This window comes from Glycine max, chromosome 18 (genome assembly GCF_000004515.6).
Source record: "Glycine max cultivar Williams 82 chromosome 18, Glycine_max_v4.0, whole genome shotgun sequence".
NCBI classification, from domain to species: domain Eukaryota; kingdom Viridiplantae; phylum Streptophyta; class Magnoliopsida; order Fabales; family Fabaceae; genus Glycine; species Glycine max.
The window spans coordinates 12,326,256-12,338,588 of record NC_038254.2 but is presented as its reverse complement, the minus strand read 5'-3'; the positions used below and the strand labels follow the sequence as shown (position 1 = coordinate 12,338,588).

Below are 12,333 nucleotides of genomic sequence, written 5' to 3'. Positions count from 1 at the left end.
AAAAACAATTTGATGGTCCATTTGCAAAGATGTATCTTATATTTAACAGCTACACAATTGACAAGAAATTTCATTTTTGTATCCCAAATCATGATAATGAAACAAAATGTACCCTGTGAATATAAGGAAAGTACGTTAACCTTTGTCAGTAATTCCACGTCCTCTGTTGTAGCCTTCTTTTTCATATCCCTTGTTTGTATATCCTGGTGGTGGAAATGGAAAGCAGCGCGACATTGCACAAAGTCCAGATATGTCTGGTGTACATTCCTTGTAAAATTGAATAACTAGGCCAAAATAAGCTTAAATGGACCAAAGTTAAAATTGAAAGGAAGAGTGGAGGTGGCATCCATAGTTGATGGTTGGAGTTAAATGTCTTTACTTTATTTAAATGGTCCAAAGTTAAAATTGAATAATTAGGCCAAAATAATAATTAATTTATGTTAATGAAAAATTTAGTTAATATTTTTAAGGCTTAAATAACCTTTTAATTTCTATTATATCTTTTTATTTGAGTCTTTTTCTAAAGAATTAAAATTTTGGTTCATACTACTACTAAATTAATTAATAATAAAAATTTAAAAATAATAATAATAATATAATAATAATAATAATAATAAAAATTTATTTTATTAATTTATATGCTATCATAAATTATAAATTAAAATATATGAATATAAATAGTGATATTATATATATATATATATATATATATATATATATATATATATATTCGTGTATCTCTTATTCTAGTTATTTGTCAAAGTAATATTTTTGAAAAATAAATGAAAGGAAACAAAAATCATTTACAACTGGAAATGGTGATCTCTGTTATTATTATATTTAATTTTTTGGTATATAGTGGCATGAGTTGTCTGCTTGAAAAAGATTCTTGGAAGTGGCCATTACTCACACTCTCTAGGAAGGTATTAGTGTTGAAGACTCTACAACTATATATTTAAACCTCTCTTACTTCGATCAACTCACAACCACTCTCTTTTATTCTTAGCTTTCCTTTCCAGTTCATACTTCATCCTATTATTACTTTCCCTCTTTGCATTCCAAATGGCCACTGTTGAGGTAATTATAAGATACACTAATCTCCATAGTTTTGTTTATCAATCCTCTATCTAGATTATGGAAACCAATCAACCATTTGTGAATAAGCTTGTTGATTTTAACGTTAAGGATGAGATGGGAATTGAAAGGAAGACGCATAGCAAACAAACAAACAAATCTTTAATTATATAAGAGTAAAAAATCAAGAATATTTTTTAGTTGCTTAAGAGGGACAAATACAGCAAACTAGAAGCAACAAGTAACACATCACATACCTTTTTCTGACTTGATCCCGGAGGAGTGCAAAGCAATGTCGGTGATGCCGGTGTCGGAAGAGTGGAGGTGCCATCCATAGTTGATGGTTGGAGTTAGAATGTTGGAATTAAAACCGGAAAGAACCCAAGTGCAAGTAGAAGAAGAGTCTCAAAAGTCAAAACTCATTAATAAATAAAGCATCATCATTTGATGATCATTGCATTTGATGGCCTATATATTGTGATAACTCATGCTCATTTAAAGCACTTTCAGTTTTTGAAAGCTTACATTACATACATACGTGACTGCATCACGACACCACCCATAATAAATAAAGCAACTCAACAATTTAAAAGTGACTACTTCCATTAAAGCCTGAGGTTATTTCTTTTTCCCATATGAAAGCAACTCTCATTCTCATATGCTCATTTAAAATTGTTTGTTATCAAGTTTTAAGAAAGGGTAGTTTAGAAAAAAAAATATTTATTTTTAAATAAAATTAATACAACTAAATGCCAGTACTAATTCATTTTCTTAATTAATGTGTTTTTTTTTTTATATTCGTCTATTCGAAACAAGAGTATAAATTTTACATCAATGGTTGTGGAGGAAGCCAAGAGCACTATAGGGACAAATGCAGAAGAAGAAAAGATGGTGATAGTAAGGTTTGGGGACTTGCAAACAATGAGAAGAGTGAGGACTGGAAAGAGATTATTAATGAAGAAGAAGCAAATGGTTGCGGCTGCAGAGGCTGAGAAGTCTCTTCCGGTGTCTCCGGCGGGTGGTCCTCAGTCTCTACCCTTGTTATGAGTACACACTTTTTTAACACTCTCCATGTTATGTAATTTTTCTGAGTCTTGGCAAATTTTAGTCAGGCCTTAACAGCCCTTGACTTGTGCAGGGTATTCTTGATTATGTCCGAAAGTTAATTGTGAACAGGAAAACCACTTAATCACCCAACAGAAAATGGCAAGAAGTTTAAGAGAAAAAGATATTAACTGGAACTTCTGGTGTTTAACATTACAAATGGCATTACACACAAATTTAAAGAAATTATACAAAGGAATGAAAAAGAACATCAAAATTAACAAAACAAACCAAATAGTTATGATAATTAAAAATTTAGAATGTAAAGCATGCAGCATATTTTGATTGTGATAAAACTGACAGAAGCAAGACACTAGTTTGTCAATGGAATTGACAGAGAACACACAGGTTTGATCTGCATTTTTCTGAGTTTACTACAAAAAAATTCACATGTAAGATACTACATTGCTACAATTACTAGATCATTTTCATTTTGGATCTGATAGTAGAGATAGCTTGCAGGAATAAAAATACCTTCCATTTTTCCCAAAATCCTGTTTACTGCTCCAGCACACCCTTGACATGACATACCAACTTTGAGGACAACGGTCTGCAACCATAATGGGAAAATTCAGACTGAAGGAGCAGAGAAAAGCATTAAATAATCATCTTAACCCCCAACATCACAGATAGCTTTTCTGTCCATGGCAATGTTTCCAGCGAAATTTCAGTAAATAGTATACAAAAAAAAAAAAAAGCATACAAGCAGGACACAGTTTGAGAAAATTTTCACATGTCCAACTCCAACAACTAAGAATTCTCCTGATTTTGCAAAAGCCAAGGAATTCACAAACCCAGCCTGTTATGCAAAAGGATAAATTAAATGGTAGTGGATTTTTCAACTGCAATAAAACTCAGTACAAATGTAAATCCAACACTAGAAAGATGAAGAATTGCATGTTTGGAAATTACTTTTTGACTTCAAAAGTAAAACTTGATTTTTTAAATAAAACTACAAATCTATGTACGAATTTGCAAGTATACAATCTCTATTCTGCGCAAGCTTATGTTAAAACATCACATGGCACAAAAAAGTAAGGTTTGAAAAAAAAGGGCGAGTTATTCAATAAATAACAAGGGATTTAGTGATTTACAGAAGAAGCTACATTCAACAGAAACAAGAACAACAATAGCCTTTTCAAAGCTTCAGTCACTAGCCTTCAATTATATAAAAGTTCCAAGTAAGACATAGTACAAAGAATTAAATGAAAACAAAAAAGGGTGATTTTTCCTAAATGGTGTTCAACAAGAAACCTAAAGGGTGATTTTTCCTATGCAGTCAATTTAAAGCTCATACCCTATTATTCTTTGATCCATAACATGCCCATTTCCGGGCACACCTCAGTGCTTGAAGACAGATTCTGCATGGTAGCTTGATGAAACAACAGACACAGGCTAAAGGGCAACATACACAAAGCAAGCAACTACTACAATGGAATTGAATTAGTTTCTCTTTGGTTCTGTGACCTTTTTGTTGCTGAGAGGCCAAACTTGAACAATTGCAAGGTTTGGCATGCCTTGCTGCATCAACATGTTCATGCCTCTGCCTCCTCCTAAATGCGACTCTTTTTTTGTCTTCAAGGGCTAGTTTGCACCCCATATCACTGTATGTGGGTCCCATATGCCATCAAATATATGTTGAATGCTGTAGTTGAGATGAAACCCCTGCAATCCTTGTGAAGGGTTGTGTGAACATTTGCATGGAAATCTTCCTAGGAAAGCATTTGGAACTTGCTGCAGTTATTTTATGATGAGTATATTACATTTGCTTGTACCAAAAACCACATTTGAATGGGGTTAACTGATCCTTCAGAGTTCAGATATAAACTTTTTTAAGCTCTTACTTTTTATCAGCTTTTAAGCTCCTTTTTAACAATAACCGAATAAGGCAGGGAAATGTTCCAAAGTTCATGAAACAAACCTAGAAAACTCAACCTAGTTAGACTCTGGCACTTTATATGGGCTTGGTATGTAGCATCTCCAAACCATAAAAGGCTTGATTACCCCTAACCTGTCCTCATTGAGAGAAACAAATAAGTCGATCTCCTTGAGCAGTCGTTTTTGTTAACTTCTCCATATTAAAAACTTCAAAACATTGAAAAGAAGATTTTAAACACAATATAAGTATCCAAAAAAGACCAAGAGCAAAGACCCAAAATATATAAAAGTGAAAAGTAAATAAGTGGAACTTTAAAAAATGGATCCTGTTTTTCTATAGTAAGCTTCTGAATTTAAAAGGTAAAGTATGTAATTTCAATTAATGATGAAATAATCAATAGTGAATATTATGTACACATATATGATAAGTTATGAATGTATTGAAACGTTATTTATTAATTTAATTCTCCTCAAGGACCGAGATTATGTATTTTCCTATGCACATTTAACAGAATATTTGCAAGTATTGATTAGACATTGAGACTCTATGTAGAAAAAGATATAAACACAATTTTTATAAAATAAAATTTCATAAAATTCAACTTTATAAGATTTATTCTTAGTTCCTACAATGCATATATGCGTGTTTCAGTGCTTTTTAACTTTCCTTATATTTGCTTCAAAAATATGGTAGATTTTAGAGATATATGAACTTAGTCCACCAATTAAATTATAACTTGTATGTGTCCTTATTTCTCAAATATTATAGTAATGCAACATTCTCAAATACTCACATCCTTCTTCCTAGGAATAAAAATCCCCAAAAGCAGAACCCACGAGTGAAGAAAGTTTCAATTATATGTAAAATCAAGGTTTAAAAAATGGTTAGTGACGACAACACAAACGCAATTGTGACAGCACCGGCGGCATTTGTCTGCAGTTTCCCTCAATATCAAGTAACGCGATTAATCTGAAAATGCTTGGTGAATGTTCATACACTTAATAACTCAATTAAAATGTTTTGCTAGAAAGATGAATAATAAATAAGGATGCGTAACAATACAACAGTATATGGTGATTCCGACGGTGAATTTCAGTTAAGTGATTGAAGGAGGAGAATTAAATTACCGTGAGAAAGATATTCACCGATTGTTCAACCTTGATAATCCATTTCTCGAACGCAGAGGTGTTAATCGAGTTTCCACTAGTTGATTTATCAACAGAGTGAAGAGGAGAGGTTTTGGAGGGGAATGAATCCTACACGATCACTTTTTCCTCTTTATCCTGAAGGAGCAAGGAGCGAGCCCTAGAGAAGAAGAAATTGGAGAATGAAACTGATAACAGAGGAACAAAAAGAGCGAGGATAGGTTAAGACTACGAACCTGAAAAGTTGTGGAGCTTTATGGATTCGGGAATAGGCGAGGAAACGAAGAGCGAAGAAGAGAAAATTGCCGCCATGTTTGGAGAGGGAACTTAGTGTATGTATGAGAGAGAGAGAGTGAGAGTGTGTGTGTGAGAGAGAGAGTGTGTGTGAGTGTGAGAGAGAGATATTAATTGAATTGAAGAGTGGAAGAGGAGGTGAGTGGTCCACGGAGGCATTAGATTTTTTGACTTTTACCTACACCAATTTATGTGTGTAGGAAAAAACCTCTGTAGGCATATGTCATTTTTATTGTAGTGAAAATCCATTTTGATTTACCTGGCAAGAGTAATCTCCACCTGGTACATACTCTATCAATGGCTGCTAAAGTGGTAGTTACACTGGGATGGGCCATAAACATACAGAAGGATATGGTGGCTCTCCCTCCTCTAGTGAAATGGCATATGGGTGGGAAACCCGATAAAACAAAGGCAGGTAGTTAGGGGTGCAAGCCCAAGGACCCCTAGGTGGCACAACATCGCCCAGTAGAATGACATCTTGTTGGCACTCCATCCATGTTATGTCACAAGCCTCATATGTGAGACATTGCTGTGAGATGCGATGAACATAACCAAACTACTTCAGCATCCTCTCCAGAAGATACAGCCACACGTTCGTCCCACACATGATGAAGCCAGAGAAAAAAGCCTATTGGGTGAAAAGTTTAACACCTTTGTGGTGCTCATAAGGACACCAGACAACAACATCCATTTGGAGGTCATCCAGCTTCTCCCTAATCGAATGAGTCTGCCCAGTGCTTCGTGTTGGCTTCCATCTGCTGGCTAATGAGGTCATCTAACCAGTCCTAGGCTTGAAATAGCCAAAAAAAAGTGGGCAGATGCGCAAACACCTAAGACTATAAAAAATATTGTCAAAAAAATTAATTATAGTAATAAAGAAATAATAATACAAAGAATCACAATTAAACAATTATTTTACTTACCTTGAATAATGTCGTGTAACCTCCAACCTGCTTACTGGTGTACTAGCTCACATAGGAGAGATGGTCGTATACACTACTAGAAAACGCAGTTTCAACATCGGTGGAAAATCACATTTTACATCGGTGGTCGACCGATGTTGAATAAGATGTTGTTGAAAGTTTAAAGTTTCAACATCGGTCCCTATATCACCGTTGTAGAAAGTTTCAACATCGGTGCTCAGTTAAGAAATGATGTAGAAATTACACCTTCTACATCGTTTTTATCTTAGTGAACGTTGTAAAATAACGCTTTTCAATATCGGTGCTCAGTTAAGAAATGATGTAGAAATTACACCTTCTACATCGTTTTTATCTTAGTGAACGTTGTAAAATAGCATTTTTCAACATCGGTGCTCAGTTAAGAAATGATGTAGAAATTACACCTTCTACATCGTTTTTATCTTAGTGAACGCTGTAAAATAGCGCTTTTCAATATCGGTGCTTAGTTAAGAAATGATGTAGAAATTACACCTTCTACATCGTTTTTATCTTAGTTAACGTTGTAAAATAACGCTTTTCAACCTCGGTGCTAAGTTAAGAAACGATGTTAAATATTTAATAACTTGCAATTAAAAATTTGTTAATTAATGATCATTTTTTATATTTTTAATATTATCAATATTGCTAATAATCAATAAATCAGTATTTATAATATGAAAACCAGTATTTTAATTACAATATGATAATATTGTAATTAAAATACTGGTTTTAGTATTATTTATATTTATTCTATCATTTAAATATTGAATATTAATTACAATTAATAGAATTTCATGTCATTCACCAGATACCAATTGATATATTATCAGTAAATTGGTAGCTACTTACTTGAAAATATTAATGTACTCTCACAGCTTTAAATGAAAAGAAAAAGATTAGTAATTAGGTAAAAGTAAAACTATCTAGTATAGCAAATTCAGAGTTCAAGTAAACCTATCTAAGTAAATAACACGAACTTTTAAAGAAGCCAAGCAAATGTCAGAAGAGTACACTATTTTATGGTCTTTATCACATTTAAAGAAGCTAAGCTAACAAAATTCTATTTTGTTTTCTACTTAAAACTGATCAAAGCAGTTTACATTCACATTAAAGTGCATGTATTTGTCAATACTATGGAGCCATCCAACGGTAAGTTCCTGTTTCAGCAGTCATCATCTCAGTTAATGACTTTTTTCTAACCAAAATCTGCTAGCTTGACTATTTTCTGGTCAATAGCAAGTTATCTGTATAGAGGAAAATAAAAGGATCTTCATATTTATTATGTAGATGTTTGACACTTGGGCAAGTTATACAAAGGAGAAAAAGAAGCTTAAGTTAACAACTAGTAGCAGAACGTGAATAAAAATACTTATTTCATATTGCCATGGAAATTAAGAAGTGTTTTCACAAAACTATATGAACAGCGATGCCATATTTTCTCCAGGTCAATAAAACAATCCATTAGTCCAACTCCTTTCAAGGACATTTAAGGTTATATATTATAATCAAACAACGAGCTAGTCATGTAGCAATGTTATAGAGGAGCACTTGGATCAGGTTTTTAATTATTAATCAATAACCCACGAAAAATAAACCCTGAGAAAGAGTGTTCAGAAGCAAAGATCCATCAAAAGCTTGTTCATTGAAAAATAAACCATGAGAAAGAGTGTTCTCTTGAAGCATCCATGAGTAATAGTGAGAAAAGAGATGCTCTCAGTACCAACCACGGCCTTTTCTTACTAATAACATGTTGTTGGTGTATACTTTATACCAGAATATTTAAAAGATGCTGATTATTGAAGTATCAAACAATCATAACGTAAATCATTTTAATAAAGGGTAGCAAAATAAACTTATTTTAGTTTGAACATTTTCAATGACAAAACAAAATATATCAATGAAGAAATGGATAGTAGCAATAAAATAAAATGAGAGGAGTAGCATCATGTTTACCAGGATGTACATTCCCAGAGAGAGTATTATTGTGAACATCCAGAACTTGCAGTGAAGGAAGATCAGCTAGTTTAATGGGAATGAAACCAAAGATATTATTAGATTTCAAATCTAGCCTCATTAACTTTCCCAAATCACCTAGACTAGCAGGGATAGCTCCACCCAGCAGGTTTGACTGAAGAGCAAGAACACTAAGCTTCTTCAAATCACCAAGTTGTGTAGGTATCCTTCCAGTTAACTGCTTATAGCAAAGCTGCAAAACTGTACAACAAGTAAAAAAAAAACGCATATCAGTAGACTCCCAGATTCGAACCACCAATGAAAACATTCTTTTTTATGAAAAACCAAAGAATTCTGAATTTTAGTTAAGTTTCAATTTTGTCATATTAAAAAAAAAAGTCAAGGACATTTTCCCCACCTACCCCAGGTCCTTGAACAAACCACTTATTTTAGTTATTATTAATAACATATTAATCTTTGGGAAAATTGATAATAATTCTGAATTTGAGAAGATTAAAATTAAAACTACCTAAAATAATTTTCTTTAAAAAACTAGAATTTGTATAAAAAAATCATACAACATCAGCATAAAAAAAAATTAAAGTTTGTTCAAATTGTTAGTTGTGAACGAATTTAAGTTTGTTCTCTTGCTTCCATTATCATCAACCATGTGGTTATGAATTACAAAGTCATGGCACTTCCAGTATGAAGATACAAACCAAATAAGGAAAGTGTAAACAACCACTAACTGGCATGACATGAATAGAACCATTAGTAACAGAAAGTGGTGAAGCCAATACCTTTGCTCTTGTTAGAAAACAGCAAGTCCAGAATAAGATAATAATATCAATATACCTTTGGTGCTCTAAAGTGAGTACAAAATCTGACTCAAAGCAATGCTTAAAATATAGACTAATTATTTATTTGGAAACAAATTCTTGATACGATAGAAACAAGCAATGTTTAAATAAAACAATTAAAAATGAAAAAAAATTAAGAACGAAGCAAAAGGGAGAAAAATACATGTTAAGGGTATATTAATTGGAGAAGAAACTAGAAAGGTCAGAATAGAACACAAAGCTCTGAGAAAATTCGTATATTGAATATATCATCAAAATTTACTCTTTGGGTATTCGTAGATATTCCATGCATTCAAGTATTCTGTTTAAGGACTGTACTAGAAAAAAAATCCTGCTAAATTAATTGTTTCTTGCAAAATAGATGGATTTTTAGTAGGGAGAAGTGCACCGAAGGGGTGTTGAACACTACTAAAAATGTGGGATTTTACGACAGCGAATCTATGACGGTTATTTTAGAACCGCCTTAAAAAATTAACCGGTGGCATTTTTGTAATTATTTTACAAAAAGGACACATTCTAAGACGATTATTAAAAAACCGCCTTAGAATGTGTGTTGGTGATAACAATAACAACGAGTCTTAATAAAAGACCGTCGTTATCTCAATTAAAACAAAAGCCCTGGATATATATGTGAGAGTGGTACATGCGCAGTGCAGCCAAGAACCCTAACCCCCAATCCCTCTAGAGGCTCCACCCGCGTCTCACTCCTCGCTCCAAAGGCTAAATGCCTCTTCGTCTCCGCATCGCTCTCCCAACTCTCCACCCTCCTCTGCCTCCTTCTCACAGCGCTCCCCCGGTTGTTCCCCGTCGACGTCACGCTCTCCGCCGCCTTTTGCCTCCGCGGGCTCTCCCTCTACGCCGACGCCTTCATCCCCGAGGGTGGCCACCGCCTCCTCAACGTCACCAGCAGCGTCGGAGGTTCCACTCAGTGCGATCTGGATGAGTCCAAGCTCCGCGCCTTCTTGGTATACCATCTTACATTCACTATTTTTTTTTATAGACAAATATTAATTGCTAGGATTGTTAGTTTCTAACATATGGCCTCTCCCCCTTTTCCTTCTGCGTTCGGCCTTTACCACTAGACCAACCTTATATTTCGACATCACTTGTGTGGTGATTGCAGGCAAGAAGGGCTTTGAGGGCATTGAAGGCAGTGGTGAGGATTCAAGCACTTGTTCGGGGGGAGACAGGTGAGGAAGCAGACAGCGGGGACATTAAGGTGCATGCAGGCCTTGGTTCGAGTTCAGGCCAGAGTAAGAGCTAGTCGTGTGAGGATGTCCATAGAGGGGCAAGCTGTGCAAAACTTGCTCAACGTGCGACGGAGTAAACATGATCTTTTGAAACAAGCTGAGGTATTATAATTTATAACTCACCCATACAAGCTTGTGTTTCATCATTTACCTGTGGTGTGGTATTGTATCTAATGGAATCTGTAGGAAGGATGGTGTGACAGCAGAGGAACGTTGGAAGACGTTAAGACAAAGATACAAATGAGGCAAGAAGGAGCTTTCAAAAGAGAAAGAGCCATGGCTTACTCTCTTGCTCACAAGGTAACTTGTCTGCTTGCCTGTGTTGTCATTGGGTGACCATTTCTGCTGAACTTAAAAAATTAATTTTGAAGTTAGATGAACTTTAACTCCACATTAATTTAAAATTAAATTAAATATGTAGACATTGACTTAAAATCATGTCAGTTGACATTTTAATGTGATTCTAAATCATATATAATTTGATTTCAAACAAGCCACAACAAAGTCCAATAAACTATGCCACTTTTTTTTTCTACTTTAGAAAGATGTTTAACATTCTCATTTATATGTATATTTATATTTTCAGCAATGCAGGGCAACACCAAGCCTTTTTCCTCATTTCTAGATTGATAATTTTGTGCTCGGGTAGTCGTGTACAAGATTTGGAATGATGAGTAGAAAATTGAAGATGCGTATACTGTACTCTATAATGTTGAAGAAATGAATTATTAATGACTGTGTTTCTCCTTTTTCTGCTACTCGTTATTCACCAAGACTGGACTTGGTCAATTACCGTGGCATGTTGCGTGCAAGGAAAGCTCCACAAACATCAACACGTCTCTTTAAGCAGGTACGAATCACTTGGGCTTAACTATATTGTTGGTTTTGCGTCTTTGTCTACTTTGATGTTGTTGTTGTATTGTTGTATTGTATGCTTCATTTCATATTATAATTATTTTGTGTTGCTTTTATGTTTGAACTAACTTGGTTTCAAAGCTGTTAGAGCTATTTTCTGGAATCACAGACAGGGTTACTATATGCAAACTGCTTGATAAAATGACTGAATGAAACTTTATTGCACCAACAACTACTTGAATAAATCATTTGTACAAATTGGACTGCTTGAGTAAATTCATATTATGCACTGCTATGCTGAACCTCTTCAACTCTCACAGAATATAACATAACAAGCTACAGAGGGGAATACTATTGCTATGTTCTTAAGTTGAGTTTTCTAGCAAAACAAAAGAAGGCCTTATAAATTTTATTTTTTTGCCTACATATTTGGTTTTGAATTATACTTGTTGAATTTGATATAATCCCTCTGTTTAGTCAAGAGATTTGAATCAGTAAAATAATTTACTTAGGTATAAATCTGTAAAATAATTGTGATTCTTCTTTATATTTTTATGCATTAGCAACAAAATAAGATATGATAATAACGCTACTATATTGCCTATCCATGATTCCAATTAAAATATCCACATGTCAAATAAATTACTCATCCAGTATTAAGCATAAAGTATATGCATGCATATTTCTAATCATAAGCATCTGTTATCCAAAATAATATATAAAAATTTATAGAAATATAAATTATATTAATTGGGCTATATCAGCCAAATTGTCAATATATATATCTAGAGCAAGCTAGGTCCTTTTGATAGTCTATTCTCAATATATACATTGACTAAACTAGAGTTTATTGTATTTTTTATTATTATTTTTAAAAAAATAAGATAATATAGCAATTGACTATAGGAAATAGTTCGGCTTCGCCAAACAGTATTTCGCTGTGACTGCCCGTCTTCCTTAAAAAATACTACTACTAAA

General features: G+C 33.8%; 1 protein-coding gene across 1 annotated transcript in view; it reads left to right on the top strand.

The window, feature by feature from the left end:
• The first annotated feature begins 331 nt into the window (after positions 1-331).
• The window catches only part of LOC106796879 (imidazole glycerol phosphate synthase hisHF, chloroplastic-like), a 14,751-nt gene continuing 2,749 nt past the window's right edge, over positions 332-12,333 (top strand). The window contains exon 1 of the mRNA XM_014770522.2: positions 332-339. The gene's annotated coding sequence lies outside the window, so the exon portion shown is untranslated. The remainder of the gene's footprint in view (positions 340-12,333) is intronic.